We start from the raw sequence: 20,069 nt of genomic DNA, 5'->3' as shown, positions 1-20,069 counted from the left end.
TTCCAATCTCTTTTCGGCGGTATTCATAATTCCACCCTCTCCTCCAGGGTGAAACCTGCCCAACATTGAGGCTCAGATCCACAAAAGCACTTAAGTGCCCATGTCCTAGTTTTAGGCTCCACTGAAATTACAAAACCCCAGCCTGGCTTCCAGGGCTGGGGAGAGAGGAGGGCTGAGGGAGACTGACAAAAGGGGCTTTGCCTCTTCTATGGCGTCAAGTTCCAACTTCTTGTTGATACCTTCAAATCCTTGCATAACTTTGCACCTTCCTTCCCTGCTTATCTTCCATTGTCTCATTCTTCATCACTCCTGCCAGCAGCCTCTCCACCATCTTCACTTGTTTATCAGCTTCTCATACAGCCTCCATGCCTTCATTTTGTGTCTCCCTCCCTCTGTGTGGAATTCCCTTCTTGAGCTCTTCTGTGAAGCTACTGCTCTCTGTCTTTGGTCAAGTTCCTCTTGAAGACTCCCGTTGAACAAACTGTCTCGTATTGACTTGCTGGGAGAGTTCTTTGGGGCTAATTCATAAGTTATATTGGAGTAGATAACGAGGGGGAGGGAAATGCTGTTAAGTTAACTTGATACTATAAAGTTATGGCTAAGTGACACCTCCACAACAGATGTGATACTAATATGCCTTCATCTTTTCACTCTCTTTTTTTTGTCTGTCTTTAGTTTGTGAATTCTTGGGACAGAGACTGAGCCTTCCTTTCTGTTTAGAGAGTGCCTGGCATATTGTGGTGCAACTGTAAGAAATAATTGTGTGTGTTTGTGTGTTTTAACAAAAAAAAAGTTCCCCATTGCTCTCTCTCCATGCGAGTTCAACATATAGCTGATGTGTGTTAGATTGTTCATTGATGTAGCAAGCATACATCCTAAGCTTTTTGGAGCTTCCTTCAGTAACAAAGTAACAACTAGCAACTATGTTACTGCTCCTACTCATCCCCCGGAAAAAGAGCATGTGGGAATTTGTGAAGGTCATTTGTACATTGTGCACTGGGGAGAGAATGTATGATTGTTCTAACTAATGGGAACAAAGTAATACTATTTCTGGTTTTTAGGGAACATGCTGCTATTCCTTGGTAACATACATCTATCTCAATCTTGAGGATTTTCTCTCTACTTGTAGGAATCTTTTTAGACTCTTTTTACTCTTGACATTAGGCCTTCAAAATGGCTTGTGGTTTCATTCAAACAGGGAGCTCAATAAAAGACTCTCTTCAGAAAACTAAGTGTGGGTGTCTGAGCTCATACACTCCAGAGTTCAAAAGTTCGCAGCATGAAATCCCATCTCTCAGTTCATTATAGTAGATATGATCAACAACTTTTTACTCAGAGGGGCCGAGGACATGAACATTTTTAAAGGTTCAATTACACTCTCATCTCTGGAGCCGCCTTTGAGGAGAAAAGTGAATGTTTATGTCCCTCATGTCTCTCACACCTGTGTTTGGACTTGGGAGGAAGCCACTCCCAAAGGAAACAAACACACATGAATGAGGGACATCCAAATGTTTACTCGGCTGCTTTAATTAAAACAATGTTTGTTTATTATATGGGTCTGTTTTCTTTCTTTCAACACCTTGGATGTTAGGTTATAATCCCTTTATATCATTTTTGTTTTTCATAATTGAACAAAGTATTTCCCAGCTTAACTTTTTAGAGAGTGGCAGGAATCCCAGCAACTATGTCACAGGGCCAGAATGTCAATGTTTCCAGAGCTCCACATTTGTCCAGGATATTTGTCATATTTAGCTTGGTTAGTAGAAGCAGCATTTTAAGAGTGGAAACTTTTTTTTTAAACACAGATTTTCTTCTATAAATCTGGGATTAGTGCCTTAGCTATGTATGTTTGACTTTGTCGCTGAATACTTAGGCCAAGAAGGTGGGCTGAGCTCTGACTGCTTTGTGGCTCTTTGTGGCACAAAGTTGTAGTAAAGCTGCTCGATTCAGCTCCCTGTTGAGTTGAATAGTATCTCTTTACACCCCCATCTCCCAGGCCTGGAATAATGGGCATGCATGGTTGAGAGGGGATGGAGCTGGGGAACATCTTGTGGGCTTTCTTTAGGCTTGACAGCAGAAAGTTACCTTTGCCTTCCCCCTTCTTCTCCCCCCACCCCTGGCCTGAGTACAGTGAAGCTAAAACTGGGATATGGCCCTTGTAGTTCATAGAACAGAACCCCAACAGGCAAAATTTGGTGTCACTTCTTCAACTTCAGTGGAGTGCTGCCTGTTAATGTGTGCTGGGAATCTGGCCTAATGTTCTGAGCCAAGGTTTTAAAAAACAAACAAAACAAAATTTTAAAAAATCACCTTGTTTAGGAGAGGATAAATAGTTTGTGAAATGTAATTGCTCCCAATAAGCATTTAGGTGGAGATTATTAGGATCCCCTCCATGATTTTTCTGGGGACTGAGGTAAGACTAACCGGTCTGTAGTTCCTTGGATCGTCCTTCTTCCCTTTTTTAAAGATGGGCACTACATTTGCCTTTTTCCAATCATCTGGGATCTCTCCCAATCTCCACGACTTTTCAAAGATAATGGCCAAAGGCTCCTCAATGACATTTGCTAACTCCCTCAGTACCCTCAGATGCATTAAATCCGGACCCATGGATTTGTGTATGTTAGCTTTCCTAAATAGTTCCTAACCCGTTCTTTCCCCACCAAGGGCTATCCACCTTCTCCCCATATTGCATCACCTAGTTCATTTGTCTGGGAACTGACCTTGTCTGTGAAGACAGATGCAAAGAAAGCATTGAGTACTTCAGCTTTCCACACATTACCTGTCACTAGGTTACCTCCCTCATCCAGTAAGGGCCCCACACCCTCTCTGATCACCCTCTTCTTGCTAACATGCTTGTAGAAACCTTTCTTGTTACCCTTCACATCCTTTGCTAGTCATAATTCTGATTGTGCTTTCACCTTCCTGATAACTCCCCTGCATTCTCGAGCTATACATTTATACCCCTCCCTGGTCATCTGTCCTAGTTTCCACTTCTTGTAAGCTTCCTTTTTTGTGCTTAAGTTTGCCAAGGATTTCCCCGATATGCCAATCCGGTCTCCTACCATATTTGCTTCTCTTGCTGTGCATTGGGATGGTTTATTCCTGTGCCTTCAATAAGGCTTTAAAATACTGCCAGCTGTCCTGGACTCCTTTCTCCTTCATGTTAGCATTCCAGGGGATTCTGACCATCAGGTCTCTGAGGGAATCAAAGTCTGCTTTTCTGAAGTCCAGGGTGTGTATTTTACTACTCTCTTTTTTCTTCCTTTGGTCAGGATCCTGAAATCTACCATCTCATATTCACTGCTTCCTAGTTTGTCACCCACCTCTACTTCCCCTACTAATTCCCCCCTGTTTGTGAGCAGCAGGTCAAGCTGCGCATGGCCCCATTTCAGTTTCTTCAGCACTTGTACCAAGAAGTTATCCCCAACATTTTCCAAAAACGTCCTGGATTGTCTGTGTACTGCTGTATTGGTCTCCCAACAGATGTCAGGGTGATCAAAGTCCCCCATGAGAACCAGGGCCTGCGGTCTGGAAGCTTCTCTCAGTTGTCTGAAGAAAGCCTCATCTACCTCATCCACCTGATTCGGCGGCCTGTAGCAGACACCAACCACAACATCACTGCTGTTGCTTACACTTCTAAACTTGACCCATAGACTCTCAACAGGCTTTTCTCCCTCTATATACTGGAGTTCTGAGCAATCATAGTGCTTTCTTACATACAGTGCAACTCCTGTTCCTTTTCTCCCCCACCTGTTCTTCCTGCACAGTTTATACCCTTCCATGACAGTGCTCCAGTCATGCGAGTCATCCCACCAAGTCTCTGTTATCCCAATCAAATCATAGTTCTTGGATTGGTCCAGGACCCCTAATTCTTCCTGTTTGTACACAAATACAAAAAGCCTGGGTAACAAACACCTTAGATAATCAGTTGGTCGTCCTAACTTCTCCATTCGAATCAGGGGTCCTCTTTTGTTTCTCGTTCCTCTTTGCATTTCTTCCTGGTATCCAACTTTCCCACTCACCTCAGGGCTTTGGTCACCGCCCCCCAACGAACCTAGTTTAAAGCCCTTCTTGCTAGATTTGCAAGCCTGCTTATGAAGATGCTCCTTCCTCTCTTGGGGTATGTCTACACTACCCCGCTAGTGCGAACTAGCGGGGTAATGTATGCATACCGAATGTGCAAATGAAGCCCGGGATTTGAATTTCCCGGGCTTCATTTGCATAAGACGGCCGGCGCCATTTTTAAATGCCGGCTTGTTCGAACCCCGTGCCGCGCGGCTACACGCGGCACGGGCTAGATAGTTCGAACTAGCAAGCCATTCTGAACTATCTGTACGCCTCGTGGAACGCTAGTGCGAACTAGCCGGGTAGTGTAGACATACCCTTGGTTAGGTAGATCCCATCTCTTCCTAACAAACCAAAGCCCTCTCTCTGACACCGCCTGCACAACTATGCATTCAATTCTTCAGTTTGACAATCCCTACCCAGACCTTTCCCTTCAACAGGGAGGATGGATGAGAACACCACTTGTGCTTCGAATTCTTTGATCCTTCTTTCCAGCGCTACATAATCCGTAGTGACCCGCTCATTCTTGGCCATATCATTAGTTTCCACATTGAGAAGCAGGAAGGGGTAGCGATCCGAAGGTTTGATGAGTTTTGTAAGACTCTCAGTCACATCCTGAATGTGAGCTCCCAGTAAGCAGCACACCTCTTGAGATTCCAGGTCTGGACGGCAGATGGATGACTCGGTCCCTCTTAGGAGGGAGTCCCTGACCACCACCACCTGTCTTTTTCTTTTGGGGGTGGTGGTCGTGGAATATACCTTTACTTTAGCAAAGCTTTTGATACGGTCTTCCACAATATTCTTACCAGCAAGTTAAGGGAATATGGATTGGATAAATGGACGGTAAGATGGATAGAAAGCTGGCTAGAAGGTCAGGCCCAGTGGGTAGTGATCACTGGCTCGATGTCTAGTCTGTGGTCAGTTTCTAGTGGAGTGCCCCAAGGATCGGTTCTAGGACTAGTTTTGTTTAACATCTTTATTAATGACTTGGATGAGGGGATGGATTGCACTCTCAGCAAGTTTGCAGATGACACTAAGCTAAGGGGAAAGGTAGATAAGATGGAGGGCAGGGACAGAGTCCAGAGTGACCTACACAAATTGGAGGATTGAACCAAAAGAAATCTGATAAGGTTCAGCATATGATAAGGTTCAACAAGGACAAGTATAGAGTCCTGCACTTGGGACAGAAGAATCCCAAGTATTGTTATAGGCTGGAGACCGAATGACTAAGTAGCAGTTGCAGAAAAGGACCTGGGGATTACAGTGGACGAGAAGCTGGATATGAGTCAACAGTGTGCCCATGTAGCCAAGAAGGCTAATGGCATATTAGGTTGCATTAAGAGGAGCATTGCCAGCAGATCCAGAGAAGTGATTATTCCCCTTCATTCGGCTCTGGTGGGGCCACATCTCGAATATTGCGTCCAGTTCTGGAACCCCCACTATAGAAAGGATGTGGATGCATTGGAGAAGGTCCAGTGGAGGGTGACCAAAATTATTAGGGGGCTGGAGCATATGACCTATGAGGAGAGGCTGAGGGATTTGGGTTTGTTTAGTCTGCAGAAGAGAAGAGTGAGGGGGGATTTGACAGCAGCCTTCAACTTCCTGAAGGGAGGTTCCAAAGAGGCTGGAGAAAGGCTGTTCATAGTAGTGACGGATGGCAGAACAAGGAGTAATTGTTTCAAGTTACAGTGGGGAGGTCTAGGTTGGATATTAGGAAAAACTATTTCACTAGGAAGGTGATGAAGCACTGGAATGGGTTACCTAGGGAGGTGGTGGAATCTCCATCTCTAGAGGTTTTAAGTCCCAGCTTGACAAAGCCCTGGCTGGGTTGATTTAGTTGGGGTTAGTCCTGCTTTGGGCGGGGGGCTGGACTTGATGACCCTCCTGAGATCTCTTCCAGCTCTAAGATTCTATGATTCTACCTTAAAATGAATGGGTGGAGATCCAAATCCTTTAGGTCAGCAGTTTTCAAACTCTGGGTCAAGACCCCAAAGGGGTCACAACCCCAGAACTGGCATTAAACTTACTGGGACTCAAGGATGAAGCCAAAGCCTGAGCCCCACCACTGAGGGCTGAAGCCCTCAAACATTGTCAGCAGGGCTTGGGGTTTAGCTGTGGCCCCCCTGCTTGCGGCCGGGGGACTTCAATCCCTTTCCCCGGGGTTTAGTATTAATTTTTGTTAAAGGGAGTGGCAGTGCAATGATGTTTGAGAACCCTGCTTTAGGCATTTTCACAATACTGGGTCTTTTTGTGAGGGCCGGGGACTGGACTTGATGTCCTCTTGAGGTCCCTTCCAGTTGTAGTGGTCTGTGATTCTATGTTTCCGCCACAAAGGGTAAAGATCCAATTCTCCAAGATCTTGAATATCTTCAACTCCCAGTAAAGTCAATGGGAGCTAAGGGCAGTTGACATCTGACAGGATTAAGCCTCAGACATTTCAGTCCAGTCGTCTTAGCAACAACCCATGAAATATGTACATGCATAGCCCTCATTTGTCTATGTAAAACACTGTTAAGTGAATGCTTGCTTTGCATGCAAGGGTATTTATTACATAGGCTCAAAGTAACACTTGCAAAATAGAGCCTTCATTCCTGTACATTCACCACTCCCATTGACTTTATAAGGGTCTTAGGTGAATCCCAATGGAGGGTCTTAAATGCTCCATGGATACAAAATAGAACCTCTCTATGCTTTGATTGCTTTGATTTTGTAGGGATGGAAGATGATGGAAAATGTACCTGAGCAAATTTCATGAAAAGATGCAAGAGGGAGGGTAATGACACATTATCTTACCTGTAATATTGAGATTAAATAATGTAGGCTTATTAGTATCATGTTGAAGCATATCCCCTTCCCCCAAACAAAAAATTTTGCAATGTTGGCATTGCATGAAAAGTGAATAGTCAAAATATAAAATGTTATAGTGGTGTTAAATATTCATCAATAAAGGTAGCTCAACCATATTATATTTATTTTTAAAAGTAAAGTCTGAAATTATTCACATAATGAGGAGTCTTGTACCTGCTTAGATTGGTTTTATTTATTTTAATTAGGATCATCCATCATGACAATTAAAAATATTTGTGCTTTGCCACTAGCCATCTGAGGCACATTTGCACTCCAACTGCAGAAAACCTCTTGGAAATGAATGGTAAATGTTTGTGAAGTACCTGCAGAACTGGACTAGCATCAATGGTTTCTTATACAATGAACATATTGTATGCAATACTTGCAAACTTAACATTATAGCCAAAAAGAGCCCCGAATTAAATATCTGCCATCAAAGCAATTTTCACCAAGGAAATTCCACTTAGAAAATGAAATGATGAAATCTCGGCTCAGTTTTTCAAAGCCGGCATTGTTGGTCTGTCTCTGGGTAGAGAAACTCAGTTGCTCTGTTCCTTTTAAAAAACGCTGAAAACATGATCAGTGAGAGCCTGAGCTATTGTAAATCAGTGACGCTTCTTTGACAGTAAAAATGAAGAGCGCGAGATGAGGCACGCACCTTGCTTCATGGTCTCTTGCGTTGTCACTTTTGTAATACTGGTAGGAAAAAAATTAAGTGGAATCTGGCAACCCCATGCGGAGGCAAAGGTAAACAAAATGAAATGCCCGCATCATTCAAATGATTGTCAGTTTCCAGTTTGGGATGCATTTGCCTCTGGATTTTTTTGGTAAAGGCCTAGGCATACAATGTTGTCTTTAAATGTATGAACTGATGCTTTACTGGTTTAAATTCCTTGCCCTACCATCTTTCATTTCACTCCTCCTTCTTCCTTGTTCTGCTGTGGAGTCCAAAACCACAAATGTTCCTTCGATTTGCTTTTTTGGTTTTTACCATTTGCCTTTTTAGAGCAATTGAATCACTCCCAGTGCACTGGATTCCAGCTAGTTTCCTATAGTACATGCCTGACTGGCAATAAATATCCTAATTAAGAAATTTGCTGTACTTCAGACAGCTTGCAGCTGTGAAAAATTGCTAATCTTTTGCTACACAACTGGCATTTGCTAATTTTCTCCTGTGGGTGCTCCAGCCCTGGAGCTTCCATTGAGTCAGCACCTATGTCACCTATTAGTGCATCATCTCACATTGCCTTTTAAGTCCTGTGGAATGCTGAATGGTTCTTGAGAATTGAGTATGCCTAGCACTTTGCAGCTAAGCTTGAAGGCAATTTACTACATACACTTTTATTTCCCTTCCCTCTTTGAAAGAGCCCTCTCCAAAGACCTGTGTTTTACTGAAATCCATTTGGTAGATGAAGACATATGGGTGTACACGTTTGTGTGACTCCAGAGATGGTGTGTGCCATAAATCAGGGGTGGGGAACCTTTTTTAGGTCAGGGGCCATTGAACCACAGAAAAATCAGCCAGGGGCTGTATACAAATGAGAAACAAATGAAAAATAAAAATGAGATTCAAAGGGGTGTGGAGCTCCCGGCCGCTGCTGTTACTACTGCAGCAGTGGAGGTGGCCTGATCCCTGTCCCCTTTGAACTGGCACAGGAACGCCGCTCCATGTGGCTCTCAGAGCTGAGGGTGTGTGCAAAGGGCTGACTACCCTTATCCCTGCTCTTTCCAGAATGTGGAGCTGCCCCCCACCATGTGCATTGGTGGCTGTTGGTCTCATTGTCAGAGGTAAAAGCACTGGATTGGTGCTTAGGAGATCTGGATTCATTTTCTTGTTCTGCTGCAGCCTTTGACCTCACACAACTACATTTAACTGTGCTTCTATTCCCCATCTGTAAAATGGGGATGACAATGCTGTCCTATCTTATAGGGGTGTTGAGCTAAAACAGTCATTCATGTATGTGAGGTGCCTTAGTTCTACAGTGGTCTGAATAAGTATCTGGAGCCTATAAACAGCTGTTAGGAATTGATTTTATCTTTTGACACTTATATGATCCTTGCTTTGGAAAGAGTGCATTTGTAGGAAAGCCTTGGAGCTCTGTTATCTGGATGGAAACAAACCTCTTATAACCTTTATAATTTTTTTTCAGAGAGGAAAAAGGCCTAATGATGGAAAACACCAAACTTTGGTCAAATAAGAAAAATAAACCTCTTTGAGGCAAGCCTCTTTCCCATAAACTGAAACCTCTGAATGAACTGTCTGCCAAAGAATGCTCTTTTCCTGGAACACAGGGAATAGAAAGCCAGCAACTTGATTTGAATACTTTCAACCAAATTTTACAGCTACATCTGACATCTAGAATGACCCTGAACCTCCTTTTGTTCACAAATACTTCTTCTGTTTCTTCCAGCTTATTGATATTTTCCTTGAGGATGTAACATAATTTGCAGTTTTCTGAGAAATACCTTGAATAAGAAAAAAAAATCTGGTAAAAAACGTTACCAAAGACTTAACGATACTGCCTGTCTGTTCTTGTGGTATAAATTCAAAATTTTCTTCAGTGGTCCGTAAGACTGTGGAGGACTCTTCGGAAGACTATTTTAGCCATATCCCCAGCCTGACCTGTTTAATTTTGTAAACCTATAATTTTTGCTTATTTTAACTAATATTTATTATTGAAATCTTACCAGAAGATTGGTAGGTAAGATCCTATGGGAAGACAATCTAAGGGGAAAAGTTCAGGATAGCTGGCAATTTCTCAAGAAGACAAGTGTTAAAGGCCCAACCAGAAACCATGGTCATGACCAGCTGGGCTTCATCAGGACCCCTGTATGGACCTCAAAATAAAAAAGGAATCCAAACAAAAATGGAAACATGAACAATTGCTAAGGAGAATACAAAAGGTAGTGGAAACATGTGGGGCTGCAGCCTGCAAAGCTAAGGCATAAATGAATTACACGAGCAAGGAATTGAAAAAGAAAATAAAAGAAAATGATTTAAATACATTAGAAGAGATGAAGGAAAGTGTAGGTCTTCTATTTAGTGGAAAAAGAGAAATAATAACTGGCAACATCAAGAAGGCTGAGTTGTTTAATGGCTATTTTGCTTCAGTTTTCATTAAAAAGGTTAATGGTGCCAGATACGTAAAACAATGAATATTAACAAGGTGGGAGGAGGGCAAAACAAAAGCCAAAATAGGGAAAAAGGAGGTTATCCAGATTGAATATCTCTAGTTTGGCACCCACAGGACAAGACGGGTGCCGAATCAGAAAATTTGCCGGACCAAGGGAGGCCAGTATTGTCTAGCAGCATTCCCAACCCTTCCACTGCTTACGGGGTTCTTAGAAGACATTTAAGGGTAAATTAGAGCTAAATAACAGCACAGAACACTGAGAGCCAGGACTGGTGGCTGTAAACAAACTTTATGGGACCACTTGAAACTTAGCCACTCCCATGATAAGTGCACATCCAGCTAACTAAGGTCATGCCAGACCATGGATGGTTCAGGACTAGAGCAGTTCAATCTGTATATTTATAAACATTAGATGTATTCAAAAAGTTGGCAAAGCCTAAAGAAATTCACCATATGGTACTTAAGGAGTTAGTTGAAGCAATCTCTGAACTGTTAGCAATTATCTCTGAGAAATCATGGACGATGGGTGAAGTCTCAGAGGGCTGGAAAAAAGACCAACGTATCTTCAAAAAGAGGAACAAGGAGACCAGGGGGATTATAGACCATTCACGCTAACTTTGATATCTGGAAGGATACTTAACAATGAATTTGAAAACAGTGAAGAGAATAACAGAATTATAAGGTATAGACAGCATAGATTTCAAGAACACCTCATGCCAAACCAATCTAATCGTCTTCCTTAACAATTACTAGACTTATGGATGGGTGGGGGAGGAACAACACATTTGATATACCTGGATTCTGTAAGCCCCACCTGACATTTTCATAAGCAAACTAGGGAAATGTGGTTTAGATGAAAATATTATAGGCTGGGTGTACCACTGGTTGAAAGACCATATTCAGAGTAGTCCTCTATTTGGATCCCACAGGGGTCAGTCTTGGGTCCAGTACTTCATTAATGAATTGGATAATGAAATGCAGAGTGTGCTTATAAAATTTGTAGATCCCAAGCTTGGAGTCATTCCAAGCACTTTGGAGAATAGAATTAGAATTCAACCTTCACAAATTGAAGAACTGGTCTGAATTCAGGAGGATTAGGTTCAGTGAAAGTGCAAAGTACCACATTAAGAAAGGAAAATCAAATGTGCAGCTACAAAATAGGGAATAATTGCTAAGTGGTAGTACTGGCAGGAAAGGATCTGGGGGGTTATAATACATCATATACTTAATGAGTCATTAATGTGATGCAGCTATGAAAAAAGCTAATATAGTTATGGGCTGTATTAACAGGAGTGTCATGTGTAAGTAGTGGGAGGTAACTGTCCCACCTACTCATCATGGGTAAGGACTCAGCTGCAGTACTGAGTCCAGTTCTGGGCTCTACAGTTTAGGAAAGATGTGAACAAAGTGGAGAGAGGTTAGAGGAGAGTAATAAAAATGTATATCAGATTTAGAAAACCTGACCTATGAGGAAAAGGTTAAAAAGGTGTGTGGAGGGGGAGGGAGGGGGGCGCAGGGGAGAGAAACAAATATGGCCTACAGGTATTTAGTACTGAGAAAAGAAGACTGAGCAGGACCTGGTAAGTCTTCAGATACGTGAAGAGCTGTTCTAAACATGTCTGTGATCAACTGTTTCCCACATTCGCTATCGAGAGGATATTAAGGAATGTGTTTAATCTGCATCAAGGGAGTTAGTGGTTGGATAACAGGAATTTCTTTCTAATTGTGAAGGTAGTTAAGCCCTGGAATAGGCTTCTAAGAGAGACTGTGGAATCCCTACTGTTAAAGGTTTTTAAGAACAAATTGGACAGACATCTATCAGCAATGATCAGGGTTTACTTGGTCCTGTTTCATTGCAGAGAGCTTGATTTGGTGACTTCTTGAGTTTCCGTTGAGACCTATATTTCTATGATTCTCTAATGCAGACAGTATGGTTTCTTTTGTTGCCAATAGATGAATTTCATAAGCAGGCACCACTTTATTTATCCATATATTTTAAAAATGTGCATCTATACATCTGTCTGTTTGTTCAATAACTCCTCCTAAACGGTAAGAGCTAGAACCATCAAATTTGGTAGGCAGCTTCTTCTTATCTTAACTTAAAGCAAGTTGTGCCAGGAAAATGGGATGTCTCTGAAATGGGATTGTTTTCCATGACACAAAGGTAGGGGCTGCTAGAAGGGACAGTCATACTGCTGAGTAACAGGAGAGTGGCTGCACCAGTAAGACAGTAGCCAACTGGGGGAGGGGCTCTGCATGTTACTGGCCAGAACACTATCCACGGGTAAGGTTCCCGTCCTAGTGCTGGACAGGGTCCCTTCTGCCATCCTGGCCTCCAGGCTCTACAAGCAGGACCGTCCTTACAAATTCAAGGACACTCTACAACTGAGGGCCCCTCCTGGCTTCTGCGGGGTCTAGGTACCTTCTCTCTCTCTCCCCACCACGCAGGTCCAGCCAGGGGCTTCCCTCCATCCCTGCTTCTCCCATGGGCCCTGCTAGGGGTCTGGGGCTTCCCTGACTCCCCCCTCTCTCTGCAGCTTACAGAAACTCAAAGGCTTCCCTGGGCCAGAGTGGAGCTGCAGAGGCTGGGTCTCCCCTCTGCAGCAAGTCTGGCAGCAGGGAGCCCTCTTCTGGCTGATGGCAGCACATGCGGTAGGGGGCAGGGAAAAGCCCTGCAGCGGCCCCAGGCACACAAGCCTACAAGAGTGTGTAGGGCCACCTGAATGTGCAGAGTAGTCCCAGCAATCCCTGCCTGCTGGCGCCAGGGAGCTGCCACCAGCTGATCAGCTGCAGCATTGGCACATGGCCCAGGGGAGCTACCCCAGCAGAGCAGAGCAGCCTTGAATGCCATGAGAAGCCCCTGGCAGCGCCACTTTTGCTGCTGTGGGCAGCCCCGAGGACCCGCCACCCTTGAACAAGACTTGGGCAATGCCAGGTAAGTCTTCTAGTAATTTATAAAATTATTCTGTATTTTGAAAACAAATCTTCAAAGGGTTTTTTTAATTGATTGGCTTAGTTCTTTTCTTCAAACATCAGCATGTACTTACAAACTATGCAAACAGATGACTTCATGCCCCCCAGCACCTCAGTGCAATTATATAGCAACCTTTTAAACAATATGCATTAGCAAATCATTCTGCTGCTATCTGCGCTGCTGTGAATGTGTAGTTATGGAGTGATTTCACATTGGCTGCTACTCAACATTTCTACTGACCTAAAAGAGGTCAGAATCTTGTGCAACAGAGAGAGCTTCACCCATTAAACGTGATTATCTTACCACTGCAATCAACAGGAGTTTTGCAATAATTTTGGTAGGAGAACCCAAAGACAATTTTTTTTCTAAATTTACATGGGCAAAAAAGCCAGGGGGGGGGGGTGTCAATATTTTATAGAAAGATGCAAAAGATCAAAAGTTTTGACACTTTAATTGTTTTGTACTTTGTTACAAACTAAAACCCCATTCTGCAGACACTTAAACACATGCTTAATCCTAGTACTGTGAATAGCCCCATTGACCTCAAATTGATTAAGGAACATGCACAAGGGTATACAGGACTGGGGCCTAAAAATTAGGTCTTTTTGGCTATGTCTACACTACAGGCTTCTTGCACAAGAAGCTTTTTGTGAAAGAGATCTTCCTCAAAAATTTCTTGCACGAGAGTGCATCCACACTGCAAAAGCGCATCAAAAAAGCGATGCGCTTTTGCGCAAGAGAGCGTCCATACTGCATGGACGCTCTCTCTGTCTAAATTAACTCTGATTGCTATTTACAGAATGGCCACTGGGGCACCTGTGCTTTTTTTCAATTGTCTCTTTTTGCACAAAAAAACCACCTGTTCCCCATCTACACACACCTTTTTGCACAAGAGTTCTTGCACAAAAAGGAGTTATTCCTTATAGAAGGAGGAATACTTACACCAGAAAAACCCCTCTGTTCTTTTATTTTACTTGTGCAAAAATGCGCTGAGGTGTGGATGCTCTGAAAGTTTTTGCACAAAAACAGCTGTTTTTGAGCAAAAACTCTGTAGTGTAGACCTAGACTTTTTTGGCTAAAACTCTTCCAAATTGAGAATGATTTCCTATTGAAAATCATCACTTTTCTCCATGATCTACCTATTTCAGCAAAACATTGTGTAGTACCTTTGCATCTCTTTTCACGCATCATGGTCCTCCCACAACAAAAACAGGTCATGTCTTGCTGGATTTCGCCAAAAAGTGAAATCTGGGGTGCCAAAACCGCTTAGAATACAATTCTCAACATTTTACACAGAAAAAATTTCCAAAGCATTCCCAATGTTTTTACAACCATTTTCCACACTGAATGTGATGTTCCATGGGTATTTTTGAAAGCTAGCAATATTTAACCCAGGCACTAATCCTGCTTTAATTTAAATCCAAGGTAGCAGGACTAGGTTTTTGCTCTGTAAACTCCCAGGTTTAATAGCTCAGGGAAATTATATGAAGTGTTTGAAAGTTCTTGACAGGGGGTATGTCTACACTACCCTCCTAGTTCGAACTAGGAGGGTAATGTAGGCATACCGCACTTGCAAATGAAGCCCGGGATTTGAATTTCCCGGGCTTCATTTGCATAAGCGGGGCGCCGCCATTTTTAAAACCCCGCTGGTTCGAACCCCGTGCAGCGCAGCTACACGGGGCATGAACTAGGTAGTTTGAACTAGGCTTCCTAGTTTGAACTACCGTTACTCCTCGTGGAATGAGGAGTAACGGTAGTTCGAACTAGGAAGCCTAGTTCAAACTACCTAGTTCATGCCCCGTGTAGCCGCGCTGCACGGGGTTCGAACGAGCGGGGTTTTAAAAATGGCGGCGCCCCACTTATGCAAATGAAGCCCGGGAAATTCAAATCCCGGGCTTCATTTGCAAGTGCAGTATGCCTACATTACCCCGCTAGCTCGAACTAGCGGGGTAGTGTAGACATACCCTTGTTTAGTATTTAATCTAACTATTCTTCTGGAATAATAAACATTAATAATAAATGAATGAAAAGATAAATTTTCTTGGATATTGTAGCTTTCATTAAATTTGTAAGCAAACCATACTGACCCTGATCTTTCTCTCATTGATCTCAAGGGGACAGAATCACACCCAGTGTGTGTTTATTTATTAACTTGGGGTGGGGAAGAAACAAAATCCAAATAACAAAACGAAAGGGAATTTTAGAGAATTTTTCTGGAAAAGTTTTCTTTTATTTTTTTATCCTAAATGAGCTAATTGGAATAACCATGTTTAACAACAGTCATTTGTCCAAAATTCTTTAGGGATTGTATCAGCTGATGGTGGCAGTTTCAATTAGAAGACATAAAGGCAGTCCTTGTACAGTTCTGCTACATAGTGTGGCTCTATGTAGTTGCAGAGTAGGAGCACAGAGGATTTGGTAGATCTTTTGAGCAGTGGAGGTTGTTTTTATGCCTGCTGTGCATAGGCCACGGCAGGGGAGGAAAAAGGGGAAGCTCAGTGGGTCCATGATTATGTAGATTCCAGTGGGTACTGAGAGGCCAGTCCTGGAAAAGTGATTGTTCAAGGACATCAGGGTTACACTGTGTCCAAGTGGAGGGTGGATCCCATTCTCTGAGTCCCTATGAGCTATTCCTGCAGGTGCACCTCCTTTGGATGTGCCACCTGCTCGGCTACAACATCCTAAGTACTGTGGAAGGTTGCATCTACACTGCACCCTTAGCTCGAAATAAGATATGCAATTTGCGCTATGCAAATTGTGTATCTTATTTTGATTCTTTTTTGAAATAGGCTATTGCAAAATTTGGCATGTCTACAAAGCGCCAAATTTTGAAATGAAACACTATTTCAAGACCTCCCTTATTCCTTGTGTAACGAGGTTTACAGGGATGCCAAAATAGGGCATCCACTATATTTCGCAATGGCGGATGCGTTCAAAGGACGTGGGGTAACTATTTCAAGATAGCCCTGGGAGTACTAAAACAAAATACAGGACTATGTAGCACTTTAAAGACTCTTGTTAGTCTTTAAAGTGCTACATAGTCCTGTATTTTGTTTCAGCTACACCAGACTAACACGGCTACATTTCTATCACTATTCTGGGAGTACTAAGGCAGGGATAGCTCAGTGGTTTGACTATTGGCTTGCTACACCTAGGGTTGTGAGCTCAATCCTTGAGGGGAACATTTAGGAATCTGGGGAAAATCTGTCAGGGATGGTACTGCATCCTGCCTTGAGGGCAGGGGATTGGACTCAATGACCCCTCAAGGTCCTGTCTAGCTCTATGAGATAGCTATATCTGCATATATTATTATTATTATCATCTGAAAATAACATTGAAGTATAGACATACCTGAACAGAGCTTGCCTATTGTTATTTGAAATACAGAGATGGCCAAGCTATATCTGGGACAGCCAATAAAAAGAGGCTTAACTACAATGCAGTGGCTGACACGAAAGGATGTCAAACATATGGTCGGTCTGTGGGCTGGATCTGGCCCCTGTAATATAGTCATGGCCCATTTAACACATTCAGAGTCTCCGGAATGTAAGCTTTAATTTCAATATAAATGAAGCCTGCTCCTAGGCCTCGTGTGGCGGCAAGAAATAAACTTCTGAATGTGCACTGAGCATAACCAGTTCAATGATGACTACCTAAATATGCAGACAGCTCAAAACATTGACTCAGAGGGATGAACTACATGTCCCTCATTAATCTGATTGGAGTATCCACTGTAAAGCCCAATGATGACACTTCGGACTGTCAACATGAATTACTTAACTTGTTGTCATAAAGGAGGAATGTGAGTAGCGGGTGGGAATGAAGATCACTGACATAAGACCTGGGAGTTCTTGTGGGTCAAAGTGCAGAGAAAAACAGAGGAGCCCTTTGAAAATGAGGAAAGGATGAAAAAATTGTGAAGGAGCAAAACCAAAAGGCAGTGATTGTAGTGACCTAAAAGGAAGCCGGTGTTAGCCACTGACTGCAACAGGAAGTCACAGAATGTTTAGATATTATGTAAGGGCCCTCCCTTCATCCCTATATAAACTCATGCAAAAGTGGGCATTCACTATGTATTTCAGGATGTATGTAGCATCCTTTCCTATTAGGTGTGTGAGGCACAAGTCAAACTTACCTCACCTGTGACATTATCCAGTTCTGATTCTGGCTACATAGAAAAAATGACATTAGCATTCCAATGCAGGCCTAGAACCCCTTAAATGGTTCGGCCTCCCCTATGTGGCACAGCACTCTGGGACAGATATTCTTCATATCTTAGTTATGCAGACAGGTACTTTCACTTCACTCTGCCTTTTTTAGGTGCTTCCCTTTAAAAACATTACCCAGGAAACACCCTAGATTTAACAGCCAAAGAAACAAAGAATTCAGGGTATGGCAGAAGTTATCTCTGGGTCCAGTTCTCTCTGTTCCTGACTTTGAATATTTGTTCCCCAACACACGTTAGGCCTTTAGCATCCTCTTGGTCACCAATCCAGTGTAAACAGGCTGGGCTGAAATGGAGAATTGGCCCCTTTGTTCATGTCACTGAAGACGTAAGACTGGAGGAGAACAGCAAAGTGACACATCTGTCCAACCACAGTTTTTTGACCTATATTATCTGTGAAATCTTTGCTGCTTCCCACTCACACAATCAGGGAATGTCACTAGGAAATTATTTCAAAATAACTTATTCTAGCTATTTTGAAATAGTGTGTCCATACTACAGCGAAGCCTCAACATTAGTCTGAGACAGGCTCCCTTAATGTGGATGCGCTACCTCGATTTACAGCCCCAGGAATTAGTTTGATTTACTCTGGGGAGTAGTTATTTCAAAATAGCAGCAGTGTAGCATCTACACTACCGCTGTTTCAAAATAACTATTTTGAAATGAGCATTATCCCTCATGGAAACCACGAGTTATTATTTCCAAATAACCAGCTCCTTATTTTGAAATAATGGGCTTGGTAGTATGGACGCTCTGCTTTTTATTTTTGAAATAAATTATTTCAAAATAACTCCCTAGTATAGACCAGGGCCCAAACTCCACCTCTTTTGGCCTGTAGTATCTTTTATTTATAATGGTATAAATTTGTTCCTGTGACAATGTAATGGAATGACACAAATCTGGCATGAAGTCTTCCTTGCGCCATCAACTAGTAAGAGAACATTAACACACATTATTAAGGTAATTAGAAAACACATTAAGAATAGGTGTGAGAAACAGCTCAATAGGATTTCAGACATCAGATGGAAAATTTTGCCTCGAACCAAAGTGCCTGACTAGAATATAAGCATAAAAGCAGCTAGGTAATGGTCTTACTGTCTGTGAAACCTTCCATAATAACAACATTATAGTATAGAAAATAGAGGGGGAAATGATTTGTTAATTATATAATTATTTATTAGTGCTGTACAACAGCAGTTCCCAACCATCAGTCTTCAGCCTGCTGCTGGGCAGTGGACCTCTAGCTGCCAGGCTGTGGCAGGTCTGAGGGCCAGGGCTGGGGTACATTGCTCCTGCCGCAGCTGTTGGGAGAGGCACGTCCTGCCCTGCCTCTCAGCCAACCAGTGCTGGGCAGAGGGAGTGTATGTCTCTTCCTGGACACGGAAGAGCGTTTTGCTGTGTGGCGAGAGGGCAGCTTTAGAGCAGCTGCAACCTGGGCAGCGGCACTCAGCTGGCAGCTGGGAGGGAGCATAGGGCTACGTGAGGGGGGTGGGGCAGGCACTGGGGTCTCCAGGGGCAGTTCTAGTGTTGGGAGGCTCTGGGGGTGGGGGGCTCTAAGAGGTGGGGAGCTGGCACTGGGAGGCTCTGGGGGCAAAGCTAATACTGGTGGGCTCTGGGGGCAGGGCTAGTACTAGGAGCTCTAAGAGTTGAGGGCCTGACAATGGGGGGCACTGGAGTGTCCTGGGTGGGGAGCTGGTACTGAGGAGGGCTAGTAGTGGGGGGACTATGGGAGCAGGGCTGTCACTAGGGTGCTCTGGGATGGGGCTAATATTGTATAATGAATATGCAAATAAAATGTTACTGGTCCACCAAAAGTTTGTGAATGGGTTTGCCAGTCCCTGGTATAAAAAATGTCGGGAACCACTGCTGTACAAAACAGACAGATATGGATCCTGGTCCTTACTTGTGGGGATAGCTCTATAGAAGTCAATGGGTCTTAATTTGTGTTTCATTTATACCTGTGGAATTCTGGTTTCCAAATTTTTCATTGATGAAGGGAGAATTTGGCCCAGTGAGTAGCCTTATGTAAAGAAAGTTTATTTGCCTGAGTAAGAGCTTGCACCAAGGGAGCCTTAGTCCCTACTGAACAGTTCAGTAGAACAGTTTAGCCATGTAACACACACAGAACCCAGTTTAATTCTATTGACTTCAGTGGGAGTTGGATTGGACCCCAGGTGACAGAAGATGGATTTATTACAAAGTAGTATAGTTGTAAATACTTTTATTTATCTATTTAATTGAAGTTTGTTGGTCGACTTAGTCGTAGATCAGCTGCATGAAAGATGTTTATATCAAGGAAGGATCTGAATGAAGAGGGTAGATGTTTAGATACTATTTTCTTAGCTGTACAAAGCCTCTGCAAGTTTTCTGTAAACAAAGGGTGGATAAGCAAGGCTTATGTCTGTCTATCTTACTAATAATTTAATGGACCTGTTTGATTTGGTATATATGCACAGTAGAAATGGACTTTTGTTTTTTTTTCAATGTAGCTCAACATATCCAGTAGAATAATCTTTGAACAAGTGTCTTATTGAATTAAGTCTTTCTCTGTTGAGAACATCATCTAGCTCTTGACAGGTTCATAGCTTTACTTGTCCCCTTCTCTTTCTAATCTGAATCTCCTCTTTGAATCTATCGCTGGATTTGGCATGATCCTGCAAACCCTAACTTGCATGGCTAGGGAGGATTGTTCATGTCCCATTATCTTCATTATATTCATTATATTCATTATATTCATTGCTCGTTGGAGTACCAGTGTAAATAAAGGTTTTCAGGATCAGGCCCTATTTAATGTTAAGGTTTTCAGTATGCAAACAGGAAATGG

The sequence above is a fragment of the Pelodiscus sinensis genome, chromosome 3 (assembly GCF_049634645.1).
Source record: "Pelodiscus sinensis isolate JC-2024 chromosome 3, ASM4963464v1, whole genome shotgun sequence".
NCBI classification, from domain to species: Eukaryota; Metazoa; Chordata; order Testudines; family Trionychidae; genus Pelodiscus; species Pelodiscus sinensis.
This window is presented reverse-complemented; position numbering follows the sequence as displayed.